The sequence below is a fragment of the Castor canadensis genome, chromosome 6 (genome assembly GCF_047511655.1).
Source record: "Castor canadensis chromosome 6, mCasCan1.hap1v2, whole genome shotgun sequence".
Lineage (NCBI taxonomy): Eukaryota > Metazoa > Chordata > Mammalia > Rodentia > Castoridae > Castor > Castor canadensis.
In genome coordinates this window covers 127751613-127778183 of record NC_133391.1, presented here as the reverse complement: position 1 = coordinate 127778183, position 26571 = coordinate 127751613, and the positions used below count along the sequence as shown (strand labels likewise).

The 26571-nt window shown below is 36.0% G+C and overlaps 1 protein-coding gene across 1 annotated transcript in view; it reads left to right on the top strand.

Moving 5' to 3' along the window:
• Ndufaf2 (NADH:ubiquinone oxidoreductase complex assembly factor 2) overlaps nt 1–26571 on the top strand; it is a 181408-nt gene that overhangs the window by 131858 nt on the left and 22979 nt on the right. The gene's annotated exons all lie outside the window — the stretch shown is intronic.

Sequence of the window (26571 nt, the reverse complement as noted above, 5' to 3'; positions counted from 1 at the left end):
ACCTTTTAGCAATTGCATACAGAGTTCTAAAGTTATTTTATAAGAAATAAATGTATTTCATAACATGTAAGTCTCTCATTACTATCCACCTTGTGTACTTTATACCTGGAGATATTCCCCTTCTTCTGTGGTCTAGGACTTCTCTTCCCTATTCCCTCACAACTATAAGCCCTGATGACGAAATAAATGGGCTCTAGCACTCAGCCCCAATTTGTGATGAGTGATGAGTCATTAATTGGCATATCTTTCTTTATTTGCTCCATTCCTTTTATTCTGACCCTGTCAGTGAGTACATCTTTTGGTCCATTTCCAACTTTGTATGTTGCTTCTACCTCAGCCTCTTTTTCTCAGTACTTCACCATAAAAAAACTGGAATAAAAGTCATTTTCTTTTGTTTTATACTGGGATTTGAACTCAGGGCCTCACACTTGCTAGTAAGGCACTCTGCCACTGATCCATGCCTCCAACCCTTTTCGCTTTTAGGTATTTTGTTAATGGGGTCTGAAATTTATGCCCAGGCTGGCCTCGACCACAATCCTCCTATTTAAGTTTTCTGCGTACCTGGAATGACAGGAGTGCACCAACACACCAGCTTTTATTGGTTGAGATGGGGGTCTCACTAACTTTTTGCCTGGGTTGGCCTCAAACCATAATCTTCCTAATCTCTGCCTCCCAAGTAGCTGGGATTACAGGTGCGAACCACCACACTGTTAGAATAAAAGCTTTTTCAGGACCCGGTACAGTGGTGTGCCTGTTCTCACAGCAAAAAGTAAGAGGATGGTGCTCCAAGGCCTGCCTGGGCAAAAAATTGCCAGACCCTACCTGAACAATAACTAAAGCAAAAAGGGCTAGAGGTGCGGCTCAGGTGGCAGAGACCCTGAGTTCAAACCCCAGTACCACCAAAAAAAAAAAAGGAAAAAAAGCATTTTTGGAAAAAGTTGATATGATCCAAGATTCAAGTTCCCCAGGAGTTTACAGCAGTCAAATGGATAGAAGAATCTTTCTGATTACCCCTTTTCTTGGCCATAATAAGAACTATGTTCTCAGAAAAGTCCTTTCCCATATCCCAGAACTCTGAAAAACATCTTTGTAGAACTACTGGTATCCTAAGTGATGAGATGGAGGCAATTACAATAATCAGCCCCCAGGCACCATCCCTGACAATTTTAGATAATTCCAGCACATCAAACTGGCACTAGTCAGAAGAATGAAACTAAGTTATTCCATCCATGACACTCATTATTATCATCATCATTTTTTCCCTGTTCTGGGGATTGAGCCCAGGGCCTCATGCACGATAGGCAAATGCTGTACTGCTTGAGCCACACCTTGAGCCCTTTTGTTTTATATTTTATTTTTGAGATAGAATCTCTTAACTTCTGCCTAAATTTTACCAGGGTTGGCCTGGAATGTGTACTGTTCCTGCTTCTGCCTCCAGAGTAGCTGGAATGACAGATGTATGCCACCATACCAGATCTCATTATTACTTTTGATTATCCCAAAGGAGCCCTCGTATGTTGCTTCCTTTCTAATGTACTATTAATCACAAAGTTCTTTGCCTTCCTCTGCACCATCCCCAGCACACACACACTTTCCTTTTTTCCTGACCCTCCATTATGTTTCAGGAATCTCTATTTCTTTGTTAACAAATTACCATTCACCATTAATATTTCCCTAGAAATGTTGTCTGCTACATAGCCTCAACTGAAACCTCCCTGAACCTGAAAGATAGTGAGTCTCTACTTTCTTTGAAGTGATTGTGTTCCCTTTCCCATACCTCACAGAAAGAAAGTGGTCTCAAGTACTCTGTGCTTCCTGTAGCCACTTCCAAAATATTCTTCCATTTTGTGGGCCTACAGGACTACATAACCTTAGTAATCTAAGTATATTTATCTGTACCTGGTCATCATTTTTATCTTTGCCAATATTCAGACCACTCTCCTACACTGATGGTAGAAACTAGAACCTGGCTTACAGTCTTCTCCCTTCAGTGCCTTCCCAAGTCTTAGCTCTCAGTTCTTCACCCACACAGGTATCCCTGCCTCAAGTGAACAACCACATTGATAGCCACATGTTTTTACCATCACCAGATACAGTTCCACTCTTATCACTTTTAAACTCTGCAATCCCGGATTCTAGATACATCATACTAAAAAAAAAAAAAAAAAAGCTTTTTAATGTAACATAAATGTACATGAATGCCCACAAGAATGAAATTAATCATTTAATGAATTATTATAAGGCAAATTCACCAAGAGCAAGGAATAGAACTTCTCCAGTGCTATAGAACATCCTCTCTCCACACAAAAGCAACTCTGAACTTTTTGTTGTTGTTCTTCCTCTTTGAACTTTTTACTTTTTCTGGTGGTACTAGAGATTGAACTAAGCAAGCATTCTACCCAGCCTTTTTTTGCTTTAGATTGTTTTTGATAGGATCTCACTTTTGCCTAGTCAGGCCTCAGACTGTGATCCTCCTACCCCTACCTCCCAGTAGTGTGTGCCACCATGCCTGATGCAACCCTGAACCTTTCATAGTGGTCATTTCTCCACATTTTAAATAGTTTCACTGCACAATTGTACCCTACAATTTAGACTTACATATTGTGTAAAAACCTCATATTTGTTTTAATTTCTTTCAATATATAAATTCCTTTTCTATCCCTTTTGTTTCCTTACAACTGTATTTGTTGAAAAACCCAGCCCATTTGACCTATAGAGTTTGCCACAGCCTAGATTTGCTAATCTTACACTCTTGGTACAGTTCAACATGTTCCTCTCTGTCTTCTCTATTTCTTCTGGAAGTATCACAACAAAGATAGTCTGATCCAGAAGCTAGTCATGTTTGATCTTTTTGTCAAGAATGTAGGAAATGTATGGTAAGACTGTAGGAGCAACAAATCTAATTGTCTCTGTCTGTGATCTTAGCAATTGTCTATTCTTAATGCCTCTATCCACTCCTAGAAACAACCTCCTATTCTTACAGACCTTTTTAATACCCTAATCATTTGAGATCTCTGCTCTTTTTCAAATCTCTAACCCCAAATAAACTTATGTCCATATTACCTATATACTGTAGCTAATGGATAGCCAGGAGCTGTTAGAATGCCATTTATAACAGCATCAGAAAACATACAATACTTTGGAATAAATTCAATATATGCAAGACTGGTACACTTAAAACTATAAAATGTTACCGAGGCATGGTGGCACATACTTGTAATACCAGCACTCAGGAGGCAGAGACAAAAAGATTATGAATTTAAGGCTAGCCTGGGCTAAATAGTAAGACACTGTCGAAAAGAAAAAAAGAAAACAGAATGTTGGTGAGAGAAATTAAAGGAGACCTAAATTATGGGGAGAAGTATCTGTTCATCTGTTCATGGATTGGAATATGGATATGGGGTATTGCTAAGATATTCATTATCCCCAAATTGATATAAAGGAATAATTCTTACACTTTGTCATGCATCATAGTCACATGGAATGCTTAAAACACATCTATGCTCCAACCTCACCATTTTTGACCCATTAGGTCTGGAAAGGATCTGAAAACTTGCATTCATAAAATATTTCTGGGTTCAGAGACCATACTTTGTGAAGTGATACATAGATTCAATCAGATACAATCCAATTAAAACCTCATCAGACTTTTTTGGTAGACGTCAACCTGCCGATTCAAAAATAGATAGAGAAATGTAGAAGACCCAGAATAGCTGAAAGTAAACAAATAAAAGGAAATGAGAGTTAGAGAACTAACACTGCCCAACTTAAGACTTACTTGAAAACTACAGTAGTCAGGACAATGTGATCCTGGCATAAGGATATATAAATATAAACAACAGAAAAGAATAGGAAGCCCAAAATAAGACAGCATCAAAATAAGACGATTAAAAACAGAAACTTTTTTAAACAAATGGTACTAAAAGAATTTATATGGAAAAAATAATCTTGATCCCTACCTCACATCATGCACAAATATTATTTCAAGGTAAATTATAGACATAATAACATAATAACATAAACTATAATGCCTCTAGAAGAAAACATAATGGAGTATCTTTACTCTTTGGAATAGACAGAAGAGAGAATTTAAAAAGAAATTTATACAAGGAAAAAATATTGATAAATTAGACTTAAAGAACTAATACTCATTAAAAGAGAACATTAGGAAAGCAACAGAATGGAACAAAATATTCACAGTGCATATACTCAACAAAGGAACTGTATCCAGTTTATACAGTTAGTCCACCTTATTTGCAGATTTATTGCTTGCAGTTTGACCAAGCATGGTAAAATAGTAATAATTTTTTTAAATCCAAATAGATTCCTGTGCATGCATTACACAGCTCAGTGGATGCAAAGAAGCACTCAGTCAGTCCTTTGTTCTCATCAGTTGTGTTTAAATTGTGTGAGCTGCTGAATCTTTCCTTGCCTTTGGTTGCATGGAAATGCCTCCCAAAAAGAAATGGTACCCAAAAGGCAAAGTAAAAGTGGATGTGCTCAATTCAAGTGATAAAGTGAGATTTTGAGGATTGTTGAAAGGAGGAATTTCTTTAGTAGATGTTGCATTATGGGGAAAATGAAATCAGTGCCACACAGAACTCTATCTATACTGAGCATTTGTGGTTTTTTCCTCTGCAGCAGTCTCTTTGGAACCATATACCCAAAGATATCAAGGGTCTACTTTATAAAGAACACCTCAACTCAGTGATAATAATAAAAAATACAGAGATAATAAAAATGGAAAAAATCTTGAACAACTACTTTACAAGAATGGCTACCACACATTGGAAAAGATTCCCAATATCTAGTCCTCAGGGACCACAATGAGGTACCACTACATGCCCACTGAAATAGTTAACATTTGAAAGACTGACAACAGCCATAACTGGAGCAACATTTCTAAGGTGCTGGTTGGAGTGAAAATGAAACAACAGTGTTTGAAATCTGGCAGTTTGTTATAAACTCTAATACACACTTATCATGTGACCCAACGGTTTCTCTCCTGGATACCTTGAAGGGTGAAGGTATCAATTTCTAGTCAGTTCTTAGGAAACTCTGGCTAATAAAAGTTTTAATTCCTGGGCAATACAAATCAGGCTTCCTGATTTGTGCCTAGTCCAGTTTTATCACTTTGCCTCCTTCTTCTTGTTCTGCCTACCCAACACTTCCCTGAAATTAATGTCTTCTCCCTTTACCATCAACTTGCAGGCATACTCTGCTTATGTTTAATTCCTTTTAAAGCCCATTAAAATCCTTGGATGTTTTCCTTAACTTTTTCTCCTTAATTGCTTAACTTATAGAATTAATCATTCCTTTCTTAATGTAACTGCCTCTCCTTGGACATCAGTATAACCCTTGGAGTTCAGTATTAAAGTTATTTGTTCCATTTGTCCACCTTGGCTGGTAGAGTGGCTCAAGAGGTAGAGCACCTGCCTAACAAGCATAAGGCCCCAATACCACCAAAAAAAATTTACAAATTTATTTTTCAGAAATCCATTTTTCTGACTACATTGTAAATGAGATGATACAGGAATTATGACTTACTCATTTTTATGTCATAACTAATAGAGAGCCTGATTTATTATTATTAGATTGGCTTTACAGACTTGAGAAATAAGTTTGAATTTCCATCCACCAATTATAAAGTAATCTTATAAAACTGAACATATCCCAAGTTGAACATTACCTATAGTATTTTCATAGAAATTCATGTTTAACTGCAGGTTGTTAGTATAGTCAGCACTTACTCATCAGTGCAGTGCAAGGTGAATTCATATCTCATGAAACTTGTGAGGTTGACTTTTCCTAGTCCTGACTCACTTCATTAGAAGCCACTTGGTTGCCAATGCTCAGAAATAATTGCTCTTCCTTTCAAGCCACCAAAATAATTGGAAACATAATAAAACTTTCTTTGAAAAAGTAGTTATATCGTCAACCATTGTGGCTCACACCTGTAATCTCAGGTACTTGGGAGGTGGAGATAGGAGAATCTCAGTCTGAGACTGGCACAGGCAAAAGCTTGGGATCCTATCTCAAAAAACACCACAAGCACCAGGCACCAGAGGCTCATGCCTGTAATCCTAGCAACTCAGGAGGTAGAGATAAGGAGGATCACGGTTTAAAGCCAGACTGGACAAATATTTCACAAGACCCTATCTCAAAAATACCCAACACACACACAAAAATGGCTGGTGGAGTGGCTCAAATGGTAGAGTGCCTGCCTAACAAGTGTGAGGCCCTGAGTTCAAATCCTAGTGCCACCAAAAAAAAAAGACACTAAAAGCAAAAGTACTGGTGGTGTGACTCAAATGCCTAGCAAGTGCAAGGCCCTAAATTCAAAATCACAGTTAAAAAAAAAGTTACATTTATTACCAAGTATGCACAAAATACATGGGTTTATAGGCAGTGGGTAGAAAAGCTACCATATTACAACTCTCTTCTTCATTTGAAATATGCATGCTCTACAAAAGTGGGGGGAGGGAATTCTAGAAACCAATAGAGATTGGCATTGGAAATGGTTCTGCTGCATTTTAAGAAAGGTTGAGGTGGATGGATAGGACCACACATGGTCTTGTTTACTTGATCCTGTTCTTAACTATGGGCTGGAGGCTCCCAGGTCCAAGTGATTTAACTATAAAAGATATCACAGTGACTAAAACGAACTTGTTGCCAAAATTCCAGTATATTGATTTAGAGTAAGAAATGAAACTGTCAAGGGTTAAAACAGGAGGTTGCTTGGTGAGTATGACATTAGTATGAGGGGGATTAAGTCAAATAAATACTCATTGCATCATGCTTATTTAGCATTACCCATTGTATCTATCTTACCACAGAGATAGTCTTACCAATAGTGATTTAAATAATTGAAGAGAATGGGCTACAATATCTCTGTCCATGCTAGAAATAGCCTTGAGATTTGAAATAAAATAGTTGTCAGGTACCTATTAAAGCTTCTGCTCCCAAGGGCAGTGTTTTTGTGGACTGCCAGCATTTACCTCCAGTTTCTCCACTTTTGTTTCCTCATTCTTACTGACATATTTCTTTGACTATGACTACAGTTACATTATGGTCAAATGTTGCTGGCCCTGCAGCTATCCTTTTGTTTTACTCTTTTCATATCTCTGCTCTGACCTATAATGTGTTGATCTTGCAGTTTAGCATTCAGAGAGGAATCTTATTTCTGAATTCTTGAGGCCAATTTCAGTGTTCTTTCCAAGTAACTGACATTTATTGAGTTCTCTGTGCTTAGTATTATTAGGCTCATTTTTTAAGTTATAGAATTGAAGTGTCTTTTGCAAATATGATCCTACTTTCCTTTCAACTTGAATTGCAAAGATGGGATATATGTTTTTATGGAAAAATAGACCCACTACCCCCACCCCAAAATTCATAATACAGTATTTAGGAATATAGTAGAAACTGATAATAAAATTACAGCATGTTCATATGCTGGGATATTACATCAGTCATTAAAATGAATCCACAAGAGCTGCATGTATGAACTTGGAAAAATCTCAGAAACATGATATTGAGCAAAAAAGAGCAAATTACAGATCTGTAATAAAGTTTGAAAGCAAGGAAAGAATAATGGGTGGGGTGTTCAAGTAACGATGGTGAGTTAAACATGAGTTCACTTTCTTAAGTCTAATAAATATGACAGTAAAGGGATTTATTTTAAAAGCCATAACCCCACAAGGTCAAAGAAAATTGAGGAGGCAGAAACAGAAACAATTTTTGGGAAGCTGGAAAGCAGATGGACATATGGTAACAGCTTTAGCAAAACTGAACATAATGAATCCTAATCTGGCAGAGAGGAACACCCAGAAGTAACCCAGTTCAAACCACAGAGCCCCTTCAAAAGTTTAGTAACTGGCAGTGGCAAGAAATTCTGAAAGTTGTTGAGCTGGTGCTAAAATTCATGACCTGCTTGAAAATTTGTTTATGAACCAGTAAATGTAGAAGAAATAATAGAGTTGGAAAATTACCATTTTTCTAATGTAAAGGTAATAATTGATTCAGAGAAAAGTCATCAACAAATAGTAAAACCACTGTTTCATATTCTTTAGGGTGACAGACTGTTTACATGGTCTCAAGGCGTATACTTATAGATTACTTGCTATTTACAAAGGGGAAAGGTGGCCTTTCTAGTAAACAATCCTGGCAGGTAACACCTTAACACGGTGGCCAAAAGTTTCACCAAATGGGGCAAGCCTGATATTATGTGTACCTCCTTGTTTGAGGCACTGAGAGTAAAACATCATTCATTTAGTATTCTTCCCCAAAAATGCATAACCTTAATCCAATCATGAGGAACAACCAGAAAACCTAAATTGGGGGACATTTCATAAAACATCAGCTCTATTACATCCATGTTGTGAACACCTAAGAAAGACTGGTAAACATGACAACTAAATCTAACATGTGATCCTAGAATGGGGAAAAAAACCTTCACTATAAGAGACAGCTTTGGAATAATTGGTGAAGTTCGAGCATGAACCATGTATTAAGCAATAACATTGTATTAGTGTTAAATCTCCTGGGATGCTGCTCAATTCCTTTTGAAATAGTCTGCAACCAGAAAGCTGCCTAGTCTGAATCCAGTTGAAAAGTGGAAGTTTATTCTTGGGAAAGAGAAAATAGTTCAGACTTTGCAGTACTGTTTTCTGACAAATTCAAGAGAAGAGGTACCATTCTGAAAATAGAGGGATTAAATTAAAGTACATACTGAAAATAAGACCTCCAGATTTTTTTCCCTTCTCAGTTCCAGAATATACAGGCCTTCATACCCCAGGTAGGGTATTAGAAGAAACTTCTGTGGGGATTTTGACCCAGCCAAGAAGGACCTAAAGCCTCAGTTCCACTGCATTAAAACTGAGTTAACAAGCCTCACCTATGGCATCAGACCTGCCAACTGGATTTACCTAAAAATACTCAACATCCAAGGAGAGACTAAAGTAAAAGACAGAAATTCACACAAATAAGTAAATAGGGAAAGGCAACTTGGATAAACCTAACTACTTAAAAACTTAACTGCTCTTCTCAGAGATAAGACTTCACAATCATGAAACAAGAACATAATGCTAAATAAGAGAAGGAAAATTCAACAAATAAAAAGTTCTTTGAAAAAAGCATAATAGAAATGAAATATTTAATGGAAGAATTAGAACCTTGTTTTAATGTATTTCCAATGAAGTAGGGCAAAAGACAGTTGGAAAATAGGAAAGAAAAGAAAAATTCAGAACCAGCAACACTGGAGGCAAGAAGATAATAAGATGTAAGGCCTTCAAGGCTTGACTGAGTAGTGAGCGCCAGTCTACAGTTCTATACCCAGTGATATTATCTAAGCGTGAGCATGGAATAAACACATTTTAAACATGGAAAGCCTCAGAATCATCTCTACAAACTTTGCTTTGTTGGGAAGTTACTAAACAGTAAACGAAGAAAAAGAGAAAGGTGAGATCCAAAAACAAAACTACAACTTAGGCAAAGGGTACTGCAGTATAATAGCAACCAGACCAGACAGTGTGAGTAAGAAGGGTCTATGAGAGGGTATTTTCCTCAAATTATGAAATATGTAGAGTACCTAATACATCAGGACAAGCTGAATGGGGCTGAATTATAGGTAAGTACATGGAAGAGAAACAAAATTGATTTATTTACTCCAAGAAAAACAAAACTTGGATAGGAGAAGAAAAAATGAGATGTATACTACATAATTCACTTGGTAGTAGTGTCTGCTCATAATAATACATATATTGAATATTGATCTATAGCTATATTGGGAATATTAGGGAGCAAGAAGAATGGGATAAATCTTCATTTCCAATAATGAGAAGCTATCACAATACTTAAAACTGAAAAAGAGCCAGGTGTGGTAGCTCACACCTGTAATCCTAGGTACTCAGGAGGCAAAGATCTATAGGATCACATTTGGAGGCCAGCTCAGGCAAAAACTTTTCAAGACCCCATCTCACCCAATACAAAGCCAGGCTTGTGGCATATGCCTGTCATCCCAGCTGTGTGGGAATGCATAAACAAGAGGATCATAGTCTAGCTGGCCTGGGCATAAAAGCAAGACCCTATTTGAAAAAATACAATGAAAGTTTAAAAAAGAAAAAACAGTTGGGATATGGCTCAAGTGGTACAGCACCTGCCTGGCAAGTTCAAGGCCCTGAGTTCAAATTATGAAGTTTGTTCTGAAAAAAAAAACCTGAAAAATAAAGAAGTAATAATAGAGATATTATTTAGATTTTATGGAGTGTTTAGGAACAGAACGTGCTTTATAACTGTTGGATGCTTTTTTGGCTCCTTGGTTTGTCTCCTTGTTTATGGTCATAACCATAAACATCAGATAAGCTGTGGGGGTGCAGCTCAGTGGTAGAGCACCTGCCTAGCATATTTGAGGCCCAATGAAAGGTGGCAAACTTTCTCAGTAGAGCACCAGAGTGTGAATATTTTTAGCTTTGTGAGCCAAATGGTCTCTGGACACTACTTAATTATGCCACTATAGTGTTATAGCAGTTATAGACAGAATGTAAATGAGTGAATGTGGTTGTATTCAATGAAACTTTATTTACAAAAACACTGGATAGATGAAACCTAGTTTGCTAGCCCTTCTACTGATCAGTGGTTTTCAAACCTGGTGCCTATACTGCTGGGTACAGAGACTTCCTATGGGATATACAGGTATGAATAGCTTTTAAAAATCAGTTTCCATATTCTCTCTTTGCCTATGCAGTCTTTCCAAACAGTGATCTACCTGAGAACTCCTTCTGGTCTGCTCATTCTCATCTGACTTCTTTCAAAAGCATCTGTATCCCACTTTTTAAAAGGAAAATTTTATTCTTTGTCCATAGTAAATCTTACTATGGTGTCTTATCTTGGGGTTTAAATTTCCCTAGGGCACCAAAGAGACTATTGGAGAGTGAATGTCACCTGAGGGAAGTCCCCAAAGAGCACAACAGAGAAAGCTTCAGTAAAAATTATTGGAGAGAGCAACATATTATTTGAACCAGGCCACAAATTCATGGCCATGCTCCATGACTTTGAGCTTCTCTGTCTACCTAACTAGCTATCCATCTATTATGTCAAAATTAAAATTCACAAGTGAGAAAGTTGTCATGGGGACGCATAATAACACATTTATTTGAATTTTAAAATTAGATCAGACTTTTTCTGACAGAGAGTAAGTCAGATTTGGCTGATTGAGTTTGACAATGAGGACCAGCTTTTCCAATTAAGTTATATGGTTATATTTTCCATAAATTGAATAAACTAAACTGCAGCTCCAAGGTTTTGACAAACATATATAAAGCAAGCATCCAGTGTACAAACCAGAAATGTATCCTTTGCCATTATTTGCACCAACTGAAATGTGCAAGGTAGTACATCATTTTTTAAAAGTCTTAAAAGATAAGAATACAAAAAGTAAGAAAGCCACTGCTACTGTTGTTTAGGGATATATAGAGATGCAGCAAAAGTATTAAAGTAGGCATGAACAGGACAGGCAAGAAAGCTCAGGCAGTTATTATCTCCAGGAAGGAGAATGCTGAGAGGAGGAGCCACAGGGGGCTTTGCTCTTATCTGTAGAGCTTAATTCCTTAAGTTGGATGGTGACTACATAGGTACATAAGATTAGCTATATATATGTACACATATATATTGGTGGGACTGGAGTTTGAACTCAGGGCTTTACCCTTGCAAAGTAGACACTCTACCACTTGAGCATCTTCAGTCCAACTATATTTTTACACATGAAATAGTATATTTTAAAATAATAAAACTTTGCAATCACATATTTTAAGAGAATAGATTGGACCCCTGATAGAAAAATAAGATACACATTTAAAAAATTAAAACATTTATAATAAACTGAAAAATGAGATACTTGGAATTTAAAAATACCAAACCCCTTAAGGAATTTTCCTAGCAAAATACTTAAAAACAAATCAGTATGGCTTAGTTTTTGGAATTCCTTTTAAAAATCTTGATGACTTACGTGGGATATAGACCCAATACAAATACAAACAATATTATGAAAATCAGGTCATGCTAAGGGGAGGTCACATATGGGGGGGGGGTATGGTTGATATAGTTCTTATAAGAATGAATATAGAATATTTAGACCTGTGGAAATCACCATAAGAAGGGGACTAAAGTAGCAAGGAGAAAAATAGAGGGGATGAGCCAATTCTGGTTATAATACATACATACATGGAAATGTCACAATGGAGCACCCTGTATAGCTATGTTAAACAAGCAAAAATGTCTCTTTTTTTACAAAAATGGAGAGCAGGGAGGCAAAACAGGTCCTGTCTGGGGGCTTGGTAGCAGTGGGAGAGGGGGATGTAAGGAAAGGATGTAGGAGGTGAGTATGGTGGAACTATTATATGTACATGTACATATACAGCAAAATGAGATCTGGTGAAACTCTTTCAGGAGTGGGGAAGAGAGGATAAAGGAGAATGATGAGGGGGTGAATGCAACTATGATATATTGCAAGAACTTTTGTAAATGTCACAATGTACCCCCAGTACAACAATAATTTTTAAAAAAGAGAGAAAAAAAACAGGAAACTCATTCCCTTCTTCATACATAAAAAAGTCTTGATGCTTAAATCTGTTTATTCAATCAATTACTTGTCATCAAGCACCTAGTAATGTTTAATAGCTAACACAATTTCTCTGTAGACTTCTTTTGCTCATAGCAGCATGTCCTCAATACATTTGACATAATAGTGTTAAATGATATTTAAATTCTGTTTTTTGTATCATTTTCCCACTCTGTGAAACTGAGCTAGTCTAATACATTGAAGTTGTAAGGGAAAAAGCTTTCTTCAGAAATTGAATCTCATTGCACATTTATAGAAGGGTGTCATGTGTTCTGTGATGGACACATTCTGGGCTCTTTACTTCCAAGGCTAGAGAGGGTATATCCTGCTCAGTATCTCATTCTTTTTTACCTACCTCCCCAAGACAGAAAACATAGCTTCAAGGGTTCACCACCACCTACAGTACAAAGTCACTTCTGGGTAGTTTTTTTATCAGTCATTTCACTTCTCTCATGACTAACTCATCTGTGCCTGTCTTCAGTCAGGCCAAGACGTCAGGGCTGTCTCCAATCAAAACTGAACTCTGTAGTGCACACCTGAAAGTTTAACTGTTGAGCACTTCTGTGACTCTCTGACGTGGCCAGGACTATGAACAAACTTGGGGTTTGTTTGGTTTCTTTTCCTTTCATATTAAAAAAATATTAAAAAATAAGCTTAATGTTTTAAATAAAAAATAATCAGTTACCCCAAATCCTATGGCTGATTGCACAGCTCTTAATTTTAACAAGTGAATTTACTTCTGCATGTATCACTGCATCATTGTAACTGTGGTACACTTACTGGTATGATCTGCTGTTTTCACTTAACTACCACAATAAGTGAATAGATACAAGCAGCGACACATAATAACAGAACAGAGATTCCTTTCTCTCTATGGACCTTCTTTGTGTTGACATTCCTAGCTCTGTGAAAAACTAAGAAAATACTAAATTTGCCATCCTTTTTTAGAAAAATGTGGTAAGAAATGAAAATGAATCATTTGAGTATTTTGAGTTCCCAAGTCTTTATTCTTACTCACAAGCTATAGCTATTCTTCCTCTCATACAAGGAGTGTTTATGCTAGTTCGTTATAAATCTTTTTAGTTTTCAAGCCATTGGTTTTACATGGGTCTTACTGAGAAGTAGTATCTCACATTTCAAGGATCCCACCTTCCTTAGTCTAAGAGAGTTGCTTCTTACTGCATCCATACAATGCTGAACTTGAGCTTGGCTTATTCTTAGCACATTTGTTTGCCTCTATTTTGACCTTTATCTGATTTTCAAGGAGTGGAATATTAAGTTCTTTATAAGTTGTATTAAGATACTATTATTCATTATTTTTAGTTTTATTCCTGTTCATATTCCTTAAGATTCATCACAACTTACTAGGTACATATTAAATAGTTATAGAATTAGTTCTGAATAGTAACCTGTGGTATAATTAGTCACTAAGACAAGACTCATTTAGCTTTTAACAGTGGGCCTAGATTCACAGTAAAAAAAGGTTACAGAGTTAAAGAGAGGTTAGAGTTTTTTAATCTACATTTTTCTGTTGTCTCATCAACCAAATTTCTTGTGTTTCTTCTCTTACCCTTTCCATGCTGGAGAAGTAATTATTTTACACAGTCTAAGTTTTAAAAAGCAGAAATGGCTGCTAATCCCTAGTATGTGATTTGATTTTTTAATGGGTAACTAAAGGCATTTAAGAAAATTGTATTGATTTTTATTAGCCATCTTTGATTACCTCTGATTTTATTATATCTGTAGGCATGCTTGATTTGTTCTCAAATATTTATCATGACTGTGATAAAATGCTCATTTCCTAAGTTGTTCTTATTGAGAAAAGAAATTAGGCATTTTATACATTATTTCCCAACATCCATATGTTCATTGTGTTTTGTGTGTTCAAATGCACTTAGATGTGTTGTCTAGAACAGGGTTTTCCAATCAGTGGGATATATTAGTGGACTATGAAGTCAAATTACTGGATTAAAAGACATGTAATAGAGAAAATATCCATCTATAAAAGTCACTAAGAATACTTATTGTTACATGCATATGTCTTTGTATATCAAGTTGTATCAGTATTATTTCTCTAATGGTGAGCTGGATATTTGGTCAAACAATCTATATTTTGCTGTGAAGTTATATTTTTAGATGAAATTAACATTTAAATCAGTAGACTTTGAGTAAACAGATTAATGTGGTGGGCCCTATCTAATCAGTTAAACTTGGAGGGAAGAAGCCCTGACATCCCTTAAGGAAGGTAGAATTCTCCCTGTAAATCACCTTGGGGTTGGAGCTATAATATCAACTCTTCCCTGGGTCTCCAGCCTTTTCCCTGGAGAACAATGACAAATACCTTACTCTAAAGGTTATAGTCTGAAAAAGATAATCTTGAGGGTAGTTTTTAATCTAGTGAACTGGTAAAAATAAAGTGCTTAGCCAATGCCTGGGTCAAAATAAGCATTCAAAAAGTGAGAACTGCTGTTATTGCACTATCATTTCTACTTGTGATTAAAGTTCACAGGAATCCTGATCTGATGTGAAGTTGAACAGAAATCATCCTAAACTTTATATTCATTTAAACTCTCTTTTTAAAAAGACTAATCTACATTGGACAACAGTGCTATACTGTTTTGAATGTTTGCTTTCCATAAATTATTGTGAAATTTTCTTCTGTTTCTATCTCCCCATTTGTGTGGTTTAAGAACTGCCTCTCTTTTCTTATTATGATATTCAGAACAATTTTGTACACTTGAATTTTTTTAAATGTAACTTACTTAAATTTTTGAAAATATAGGTATTTTTCTCTAGTTCAAGGTGACTTTAGGTACTCAATCCCAATGGGAGAAGAAACAAACATAGGAGCCCTGTATCAGATGCTCTGCCTACCTTCTGTCCTCTGGTCCTACCTTTTGCTCCAGACTTGCTGCAGCACTAGCTGCTCACAGATGTCACCTTACCACAGCTCTACTGAGTGTTATTTGTTTTCACCCCTGACCCTGTGGCATGGGATGTCTGTGGGAAAGACTGTGGAGTATGAGAAGGTTAATGTTTCAGGTAATCCTTGGCCAGTAGGAGCTAACAGAAAAAAGCTCCCTTTCTGTCCCTGGGGCAAACAGGATAAGCACATTCAGACCATTCAACATGCCTCCTCAGAAGGTTTTGGGGCTGAGAAGTGGCCAGCTCCAGAGTGCACCTCACTTTAGCTTTTCTTGTTTCTCAGTATCAAGTTCCTTTTCCTTGGGATCACTCACTCAACATCAGTTATATCAAAACCAAGATTGTCTTTAGCAGACATGAGCTCAAAATGCAAATGGTCAGTACCAGATAATTAAATTCACTGGGCCCACTCATTTTGCAATCTGAGTGGACTTTGGTCCTGCTGGCACAAAATGTATGTTCCTTAGGAAAGCACTGAAATTGTATTTATGTATCAGATGTGAAATTTTCACATCATCTTTGTGGAATGTAATTCTGAAGTGTTATTTAGTACTTGCTCTGGTACTTGAGAGACACTGGGGTTAATTTTTCAGTAACAAGTTGGTTTAGTAACTTGTTGAGTAACTGGGTACCATAGCCTAGCCAAGCTGGTATATGAAAGTATCTGTCACACATGATAATTAACTTTTACTTATATCTCTCACTTTAAAGGTCACTGGGTTTTGAATGCTCATGAATTTTGAGTCTTCTGATTTCTAGTCAGGAAGATATGACCCAGTGAAAAAAATTCTACTCATAAGAATATGATTTATCTTTTAGATAATCTTTAAAGCATTAATCTTTAGTCCATGTTAATTTGAATCAGTCTTTTTATTTTCTTTTTTTATTAACATCTCTTATAAATTTGGAATTTCCTTAAACAGGAAACAGCACACTAATTGGTGTTTTATTTGTACCTCTATTTTTTAAGATAATTATTTAATTTATTTATGTAATTTGTGGTACTGGGGTTCAAACTCAGGACCTCATGAGTGCTAATCATATACTCTACCAGTGAGTACACCCTTAGACTGCAATTATTTCTTAACTAGCTAAAACTAATACAACTATTGATATGAGAAATGTTTACTGGACTTTACATTTTTATTAGAAAAGAAAGACTTGTAAATTTGCACATACTTGTAAAATCTAAGACCATTCTCTCCTATTGATAAATGCTAATAGCTAACTAACCCTTGGAGGCCTTAGTTCAAACAAGTTGTCACAATTAGCAATGAAGGTGTAAATGTAAAAGTTGGCTTAGCCTGCTTCCAGGTTAATGTCATGTTTGTGTGTTTAACCTTTATAAACACATTATATGAGAATGAATTTTAAAAAGAAAATTATAAAGTATAACATATGAGCTTGAGCTTCACTTTTTTTTAAATAAGGGAATATATACATATACTATATATATTTATACATACATATATATTTATATGTATATACATTTTTATATGTATGTATATATATTTATATAACATATGTACATTGGAAGGAAACATAAGTACAAAATTATAATGGTTATTTGGGTGTTTAGGTGATTTTTATTTTGTTCTTTATGCTCTTATACATTTTATGAGTTTGCTGTGTCAAGGGTACATTGTTCTGTAGCCAGAAAAATATTTAAGTTTTTTAAAAAGAAATTAAGAATACTGCTGAAGGTCTCATCTTCCTAGCAAGTGATCTGACAGATGGTGTAAAAGCCATGATGGGAAGAGGCAGCCATAATGTCCACCTCATTTCAGTTCAACAAATATTTATAGAGTGCTGCTGTGCTCTTATCAGATAACTCACACTTTTCCTGTCCTACTCTATTAAGATTTATAAAAATTAATTTTTATTCTTGCTTACATTAGCTTTGTGATATTTTGTATTTATCCTATACATACCTATTTTTGTATACCTACACTTTTGAATGGGTATTGTTTCCAGTTTCTAAGGATTTCTGTTAAAATGTAAGAATATAAAAGAAATTCACTTTGGAGACATTATTCTCTAATATTGGTTTGCAGATTTTGTTTTTATTTTTATAAATCTTTCATCTTAAAATTTTTCTTCATAATATTTCCAGTCATTTTCATTACAGTGGCCACTAGCCAAATGTAAGTGCTACAATTTGAATTAATGAAAATTAAGTAAAGTTTAAAACTTAGTTCACCTACCACATTTGAAATACTCAGTAGCTACATGTACATGCTGTACAGCACAGGTGGGGTATTTCCACTCATGACTGTTCTATCAGACATTCTCCTTTACTCTGTGGGATTTTCCACTCTAAACTCTCTTCACCTTGCTTCTGTATTCTTTTTTCTACTTTCACGCTCCTCAGTTTTTTAATAGAAAATGATTGTAAATAGAATCAGAAATTACATTTCTGCCCACAGAAATTTAGAGGGAGCCTTTTGCTGACACATATTTTAAACTATGGTTGTCACCATTCACAAACCTTGGGATGCTTTGTAATTTTCATCAGTGAATACTGTCAGTTCTTTTTGTATGCCCTACATTTGGCCAATCCAATGTAGACATTTGGAGAGTAGACTAATCTTTCATTTATCTAAAAGCCTCATGTTCTAAAATTTGAGTAAATTTCATGTTTTATTGTAGCATATAAAAAATTATGCTTAAGAAACATCTCTAGAAGAAAACAGTGGTTGCCTCTGAAAGGATAAGTAGGTAGCTGAGCATGTGTGACAGGAATGTTACCTTTTAAACTAAACCTTTTGGGTCATTTAAATTTGAGGCCATGTGCCCGTATTACTTATTTCAAAAGAAACAACTTTTCAAGTCCATTAGATTTAAGACCCATGAGTAACTTGTTCTTAATATTTAATGAATTAATATTTCACTGTTCCTACAAAAAATCAATAGAATAAAATCTACATTTTAAACTTCCTGAATTGATAATGCAGAAAGTTTAACTGACTAAAGAACTAGAAGCTCTTAGATCTTCAGATTAAGTATTTAGATGCATCACCCAAAATGGAAAATAAGCTTGTTGCTGGTTGGCTATTAACTATGGTAGTCTTATATACTTAAAACTTAGAAATACTTAAAACTTTCACTTGTCATGAACCAATTCTTCTCATTTTGATTACCTGGGTAATCTTAGGTAACTTTTAAAACCTGGCTACTATCACAATGAATAACCTACACATTATAAAATAGTGATGTAGCTCAATGTATTATAAATTAAGCGTGCCCCAAATCCTGTGCATCCAATCATGAAATTAGCTTAGAAATTTGATTATACTAAAAGAGTACTACAGTACTTCCATTTCTGATGGAAGCTGTAGAAGTGCTTTTTTGCTTAAAATAATCTGTAAATTTGCTAATTTATCTTTTTTGTTTTGTTTTGGCAGTACTGGGGTTTGAACTCAGCAGGCACTCTACCACTTAAGCCATGCACTCAGTTAACTTCTTTTTTTTAAGTTATGTATATTTCTTTCACTTATACTCAAAGTATAGAAAACATTTGGGCTTAAAGATTGATCACTATTCATCTTTAATGTATGAAATTCTGGATATGCATTAATAAAACGAAATGTTTTCTGAATTGCACAATTGGATATAAAGTGAAATGTTAAGAAGGAAAATAGTTTTTATGACAGGTTCTGTCTTCTTTCAAACTACTTCTAGCTTTTCCATAATTATCTGTTTTGACAGCCTCTCTTTTTTAGACAGGAAGAAGGTATACTTTAGTGAGAATAAGCATAAGGTTTCAGTAATTGTCTCCTCCATAAAGTTAGACTAATTGCATTATCAATGATCACAACTTATATGGCAGTTTATCATAAAAATATTTCATTACATTTGTGTTTGTTGAAAATAATGTCACTAATAGTATTTTCTGCAGAGTAATGTCCACATTTTCATCACCAAGTAGATATTTTTACCAATTAATTGTACTGTGTTATCATTTAAATGAAATAATTTTTAAAAGTCAGGGTATATTATCATACTATGGCAATACTTATTAACAACATTCATTTGTGTATTTGCAAAATATTTCCAAGTAGTAAGCTCAATGGTATATTTGGTGCAAGCTATTACATTGTATGGATTCACCTAAGAAAACATAACTGCTGCCTTAATTTAAGAGCCAAGGTGGGCATGATGGTACATGCTGGTAGTTCCAGCATTAGAAAGCTGAGGCAAGAGGATCACTAGAGCCCCACGAGTTCATGGAAAGCCTGGTTAACATAGTGAGATTTTATCCCAAAATGATAGATAGGTAGATAGATACATAGATAAAGGTACTTATAAGTAAAATACTAATATCCTACACTATGAAAATAGAACCTAGCCTTTATTCAACCTAAACATGTTTTTATGTTTTTAAAAAAAAGACTCAGGCCCGGTGTCAGTGGCTCACACCTGTAATCCTAGCTACTCAGGAGGCAGAGATCAGGAGGATTGTGGTTTGAAGCCAACCTGGGCAAATAGTTCAAGAGACCCTATCTCGAAAAAAAAAAGGGCTGTCAGAGTGGCTCAAGATGAAAACCCTGAGTTCAAACCTCAGCACCACAAAAAAAAAAAAAAAAGGCTCTCTGGTCCTGGTATTATAGACATATTCTTAGGAAAATTTTCCAGCACACTTACAGGATACCTTAGTATAAAAGGAAAGAGACATTCTTAAAAATTATTCTTAAAACTATCACCTAACCTGAGAGTTACTTTTTCTTGCCAGAATGTAAAAGAAAATCACCCTTAAATCTTTGAAATGAACTCTTTTACCTAGCAAGTGGCAAAATAGGCCATCCTATCCTTAATTGACTATCACTATTCCCAAAGCTTAGACTTAAATACCTGAAGCAAATGCCACTTTGCTTGAAGTGATTACTCACCATCACAGAGAAGATATGGATAGAAAGTAAGTTACATATTCCCAACTTTTTGGGTGCTTGGGCATCACAATACTCCACCTTTTATCCTGAATTTGTCATATGGCATGTATTCATTTTCAAAAGTGAACCAACAATAGATTTGGAAACCATAAAAATTCTTGAGGTATGGATAAGACTTAGATGCATTCTAGGGTATCATGAAAGCCACATTCCAAGTTATCAAGCCAGGGAATTTCCTCAAAGACCATATATAGCTTGTCTGAGTCAGTTGCTTTATTGTAAGCAAAGCCTGGGTGTTTTGTTGTTGTTGTTGTTGTTTTTGGCTAATCTACGTTCAACAATGTTTGACCTGATGCATTTGTTTTGAAGAAAGAGTACGATTTACTTCCTCCCTCTAAATACCTTTTTTAGAGAAGGGTTACTACCTCTTAGAAGGGATATTAATAAGAGAAAACTTAACACTAGGCCCCAGGAAGGAAGATACTAAGATTTGCTCATCAATAACTTATGAGTGCCTATTCTGTGCTACATGTTGATGGATAAGGCAAAATATGCAGATGACCTGGGCAGCATTGTAGTCCTTGGAGAGCTTATGCTTTGTGAGAAAGACACATGAAATGTGTGCCTAAAATAGATAATTACAAACGTGAGAAGAGTCTGCAGGAAAAAGCCAAAGTTCTAAGAAAGAATAATGCACACATAGCCTTCTTCGTATGGGACAAAGTTTAGGAAAGCTGCTTTGTGGAGCTGATACCTAAGCTGAGAACTAAAGGATGAAAAGGAATAACACCAAAACTAGATCGCATAATGAAAATATTCACAATATAAGAAATTTCTCTTTTTCTATAGTTAAAATCAAAACCTTAGACAAAATTAAAAGATAAAGCAAAGATGGGGGGTGGGTAGCGTTTTAAAATACAGGATTTTTCTTTTTTATATGGACACAGTTGAGGGAAAACGGGTTTTCTCCTTCATGTGTAAGTTGATGGTAGCTCTTTAGATAGTGGTTTTCCAAAAATATGAGACCCTTTCAATAAGCAATGAATGTGTAAAAATTTTATACTGGGATGTTATACTATTATAAAAATGTGAAGCATTCTAAATATCAATCTACAGAGGATTGAATACTGTACATTCGCTGTACAATGGGATATTAGCTACTAATAGCCATTAAGATGTATATTAAGAAGGATAATATACATCTGATATCGACACAAAAAGACATCTGAAAAATACTAAGTGGAAAGCAAGTTATAGCATAGTATGCATTGTAAATATATTTGTATATGAAATACATTATATTTATATTGCAGGTATATATTTATGTATGGGGAAAGTCTGTAATGATAAAGTCAGACTTTTTAACTAGATATAAAATATGAGAGATTTATATTTTCTACTTCATGGATTTCCAGTTGTTTAAATTTCTGTACTTGTTTTAAAATGTATCTTGTAGGAAAAAGAAAAGAAATTTCCATTTTGAGAAGAAAAAAATAAAGAACATTCTGAAGGAGCTAAAGACAAGAAAGGAAGTGTTTACCCTTTGCACATAAGTCTCATGCTGTGTTGCTTAGCTGACAAAAGAGCAGGCTGATTAAGGGTATGGCAACAGCAGGCCTATTTTCTTACATTCACTAGTTGTGGTATTTGTCCGCCCATTTACAGTTTGTCTCTTCCTGCTACAATTTAAGCCTCATGAGAGCAGGGACTGCAGTTTTGTCCCTGCAGCATTTGTAAGATCTAGAATAGTGCCTGGCTTGGAGTGGGTGCTCAGTGATATTGAAGGATTTGTCTCCTGGTGAGTTCCTTCTTTGCCTTTGTTTCCCTTTCCCCTTTATCCTTGTTTCCCAGTGACCATTTTGATACCTGTCCCCCAATTCCCGAGAATTCTCATCTGACTTTGTTTCTTCATCTTGTCTCCATCAATAGGACATATCTGAACCTCTTTTTCTCCTGGCACCAATCCTAATGGAAGCCTGGCTCCACTGATACCCACTTGAGCTTACATTTGATTGCCTAACCTTTAGAACTCACTCCACATTCCTAATTAACATTCTAGCCTTTCAGTTTCTCTTAAGAGAAGAAATATCACTGTGGCTCTTCCCTTTTACCCTTCCTCCTTCCCACAACATCATTTCAGCTGGTTTCATCAGCTGCTACTCCTCAGGGAATTCCACTCCCCTCCCAGTATAGCTGCTACAGGTAGCCCCAGTAAGCACTCTTCAGTGCTGTTCACATTGTCTAAAGTGGATGTTACTTTACTGCTGCTGTAGCCATTTTTCAACTGACTTTCTCACATGTAGTAAGCCACAGGGTCACCTTCTCTCCCTACTACCACTATCCTACCCTATACTCTACCTAGCCTGTCTTCTTTCTCCTACCTTTTCCAGTCCCATAATAGGAAGGAAATGCCTGGCCTGTCTGGTCAGGGCAGGCAATAGTAGTCCTGAGTTCCACTTTAAGTGACCAAGAATCATTTACCACCCCTGCCTCTTTTGGGAAAAACCACCAGTAGGCCTTCTGAGATGTAAGCCACCAGTTTCCAAGTTTCAGTTAATCACAGGAGCAATGCATCTGCCACATTTGTGTTCATTGTTGCAAATTGCTTAATGTGTACTAGGCAGAGAATATAACCAACATTATAACACTGTTCTCTAAAAAGAGTTTAGAGTCCAAAGAAGTTGACTGATTATTAAATTTTCCTAACTTCTTCCAAAGTTAGGAACTCTGTATTTGGGTAAGCCAAATAGTTAATGACTGACAAGTAAAGAATACAAAAAGGAAGACAGAGAAATAATTTCTCTTAATTTTCAAAAGTATTAATCTTTACCACACCAGTTTTTGAAATGAGTATAAATTCCCAAGAATTTATTCCCAATAAATTTGTACCTGTCTTTTCTTGGTTTTCAGGATCTTAAGGTATTTTCAGCATTATGTAGGAAAGACTGTTAAGTCATTTAGAACCAGAATTTGTTTTATTAATGATAGCATATAATTTATCTTTGATTACTGCTGTTTAAATTTAAACTTGATTTGTAATACAACTGCATCATACAAAGTTAATCTGATCATTCAGCAGTGGGTAGTGTACACACTGAGCCAAATTCAAACATTTTATGTATGTAATTATATGTAGAGTGAGATTTGCATATTTTATAAAAGAAATAATGAGAAAATAAACCAAAAATTAATAAAAATGCTAGGAGGAAGGAGTGAATAGTGTAAAAAAACAAGGATGAAAACTAAACTTTGCTTATACTTTCTTGAATAGTTTTGACTATGGAAAAATGTTTACATATATGGCTTATCCAGGGAAGCTGTCTTTAAGTTGTTGGCCTTCCCTTAAGCCTGAGTGAGGTTCAACTAGGTATGAAGAACTGGAGAAAATGCCTTTTAGGCAGAGAGCAGAAAGGGGCCTGGTGAAGTACAGTATGCTTGAAAAACAACGAAGAAGCCAGTGAAGCTAGTGTACTAAGCCAAATGGGAAGGTGACATGAATTGAGATTGGAGAGGCAGGGAGCAATCAGATTACCTAGGCCTTTTGAAGTTAGGTACATCAGAAGCAGATATGAGATGGAGTTAAGGTAGAACATATTCATTAGGTATCCTTGTGTAAGGAAGAGGAAGGAATTGGGAGGCGACAGAAGACAAAGTCTAACCATGATGCATCCCCAAGCAAAGCTTCACAGGAAGTCTGGAGCATCAAAGTCTTCCTATACCTGGTTGTAGAGGCTAGGCCTTTATGTCCCTGCTTATCTCACTTACTTGAAACCCAGAGCAAGGCAGCTGTCTGCTGCTGGGACACATGCTAAAGTGGTGGACAGCTGCAGGCTGCCAGGTCACAGCATCACTGCATCTGGGAAGGAAGGCCTTCCTTGAAGAAGGATCTTATCACAGTATCTCCTTACCTGCCACAGGCAAGATTGGGGTTTTTCCTAAGAATCCAAGGTTTTTAGTGGAAGTGGCAGGAAAGGTCACTCTTTGCCATGTAACATTAGATCAGAGGGCCAAGAATACCTGTTAGGAGATGTTTATAGTTCAGGCAAGAAATGCTGTTGACAATGGAGATGGGTTGGCACTGGTGGGAGAGGGTGATGTGGGGGGAAGGGGTAGGAGGATGAATATGGTTCAAATAATGTATACACATGTATATAAATGCAAAAATGATACTTCTTGTAACTGTTCCAGGAATCAGGAGAGGGGGTGGGGGGGAGTTCAAGTATGATATATCTGATACATGTAAGAACCTTTGTAAATGCTATAATGTACCCACACCCAGCACAATAAAAAAATTAAAATAAAAATTTTAAAAAATAATGAAACTTAGGATGGAGATCTGATTATCTTGATGATAATTTTTCTTTTTTTTTTTTTTTTGTTGGTAGTACTGGGCTTTGAACTCAGGACTTTGTACTTGCCAGTCAGGTGTTCTAACACTTGAGCCATGCATTCAGCCCAGCAATTTCTGAAAGGGGTTAAGACAAAAAAATCTTTCATACCAAAAAAAGAGGCTTGGCCAAGAAGGCAGAGCTAACAGATACAAGTACTTGAAGCCTTTATAGGCATCTCAAATTTGGTCTGTTTAAAATGGAGCCTCCTCTTCTTTTTCTTTATTTCCTTCCATGGCCAATGGCATTATCTGTTACCAGGCATTAGACATGGGGAATCTCTGTGGTCTCCTTCATCTTCACATACTTGGGGACCAAGACTTTCTCCTTTACCTTAACAGTCTGTCTTTTCCTCACATCTTATCATTGCCTTGGTTCCTAACATAATGATTTCTCACTTGCATTTCTGCAGTAACATCTTATCTGATTTCTCTGTTCTAGTCTTGCCTCCCTCCATTCCAATTTCTACAGTTGCCAGAGTCATATTTTTAAACACAAAGTAAAAACATGTTAGTCTCCATGTATAATTGCCATATTAAGCAAACAAATACAGTGCAGCCCATTAAATTTTAATTTCAGATACATGATAGCTAATTTTAAGTGTAAGTATGTCCTGTGCAATATTTAGGATATAAATACTAAGTAAATGCTTATTTTTCTGAAATTCAAAGTTAACTGAACATCCTGTATTTTATCTGGAAATCTTGCTCTTGCTTCAAAGTCCAAAATGTTTCACCATTGTTTTTAAGATAAAATCTAAGTTTCTTAAAATTGCATTACAAGATGAAGTGTGTTCTGACCCCTGCATTCTATAGGAACCTCTAGAGTGTCCTGAACTAACTGTACTACTTTACTCAAACATCCCTCTGAACATGTGCTTCCTCTTCCTAAATTCCTCCTCTGGTTAATTCCTATAGGTTATTTAGACTCAAGAATCACCTTCTCTAGGAAGTTATCTACTAACTTCTCTAGGAAGTTATTCTACTATCCCCACTCTGTTGGATAATAATCAGGATACCATCTTCTCCTCTACATTTTCATAATATCCTTTTCTTAATATTATCATATGTTTATCATATTTAGTTACTTTTTTATCTGTCTCTCTTCCCTACATTGTGAATTCCTTGAGCATTCTATCTTGTGTCTTTAACTATCAATTAATATGTGAATGAACCAATGAATAAGTGGATGGGAAAATAGAAATGGACCCGTAAGCATTAGTTCCATAATGACTAATGACTAGTGGTGCTTATCCAGATTTTCCCTGTCTTAACTCCTGGCTAAGTCAGAACTATAAATGCTACCTCCTTTGCTTATCCTCCTCATTCTCCAAGAAAGCTCCATAAGAATAATAGCTTTGAAAGCCAGGTATGGTGGTTTATACCTGAAAGCCCTGTACTTAGGAGGCTGTGGCAGAATGATCATGAGTTAGAGGCAGAGAGAGAGAGAGGGAGAGAGGAAGGCAGGAAGGGAGGGAAGAGGAAGGGAGGGGAGGGGAAAGAGGGATGGAGAAGGGAAGGACGAAGAAAAGGAAGGACAAATTTTCTTATTCCCTGTCTCAATGTAGGAAAAAGGAATCCTTTTCTCCTTACAACAGCTGGCGCTTAACAACTCCAATAAACGTTAGCAGTCACTCACTGATAGAGCCCTCCAAGGCTCTTGCTTCTCTGCCATTTCTCTCCCTCTCAGAGACCTAGCCCAGAAATCCAGGGGGACCTGTCTTTTCTTCCAGGGATTATGGTGTCTCTTTCTCACA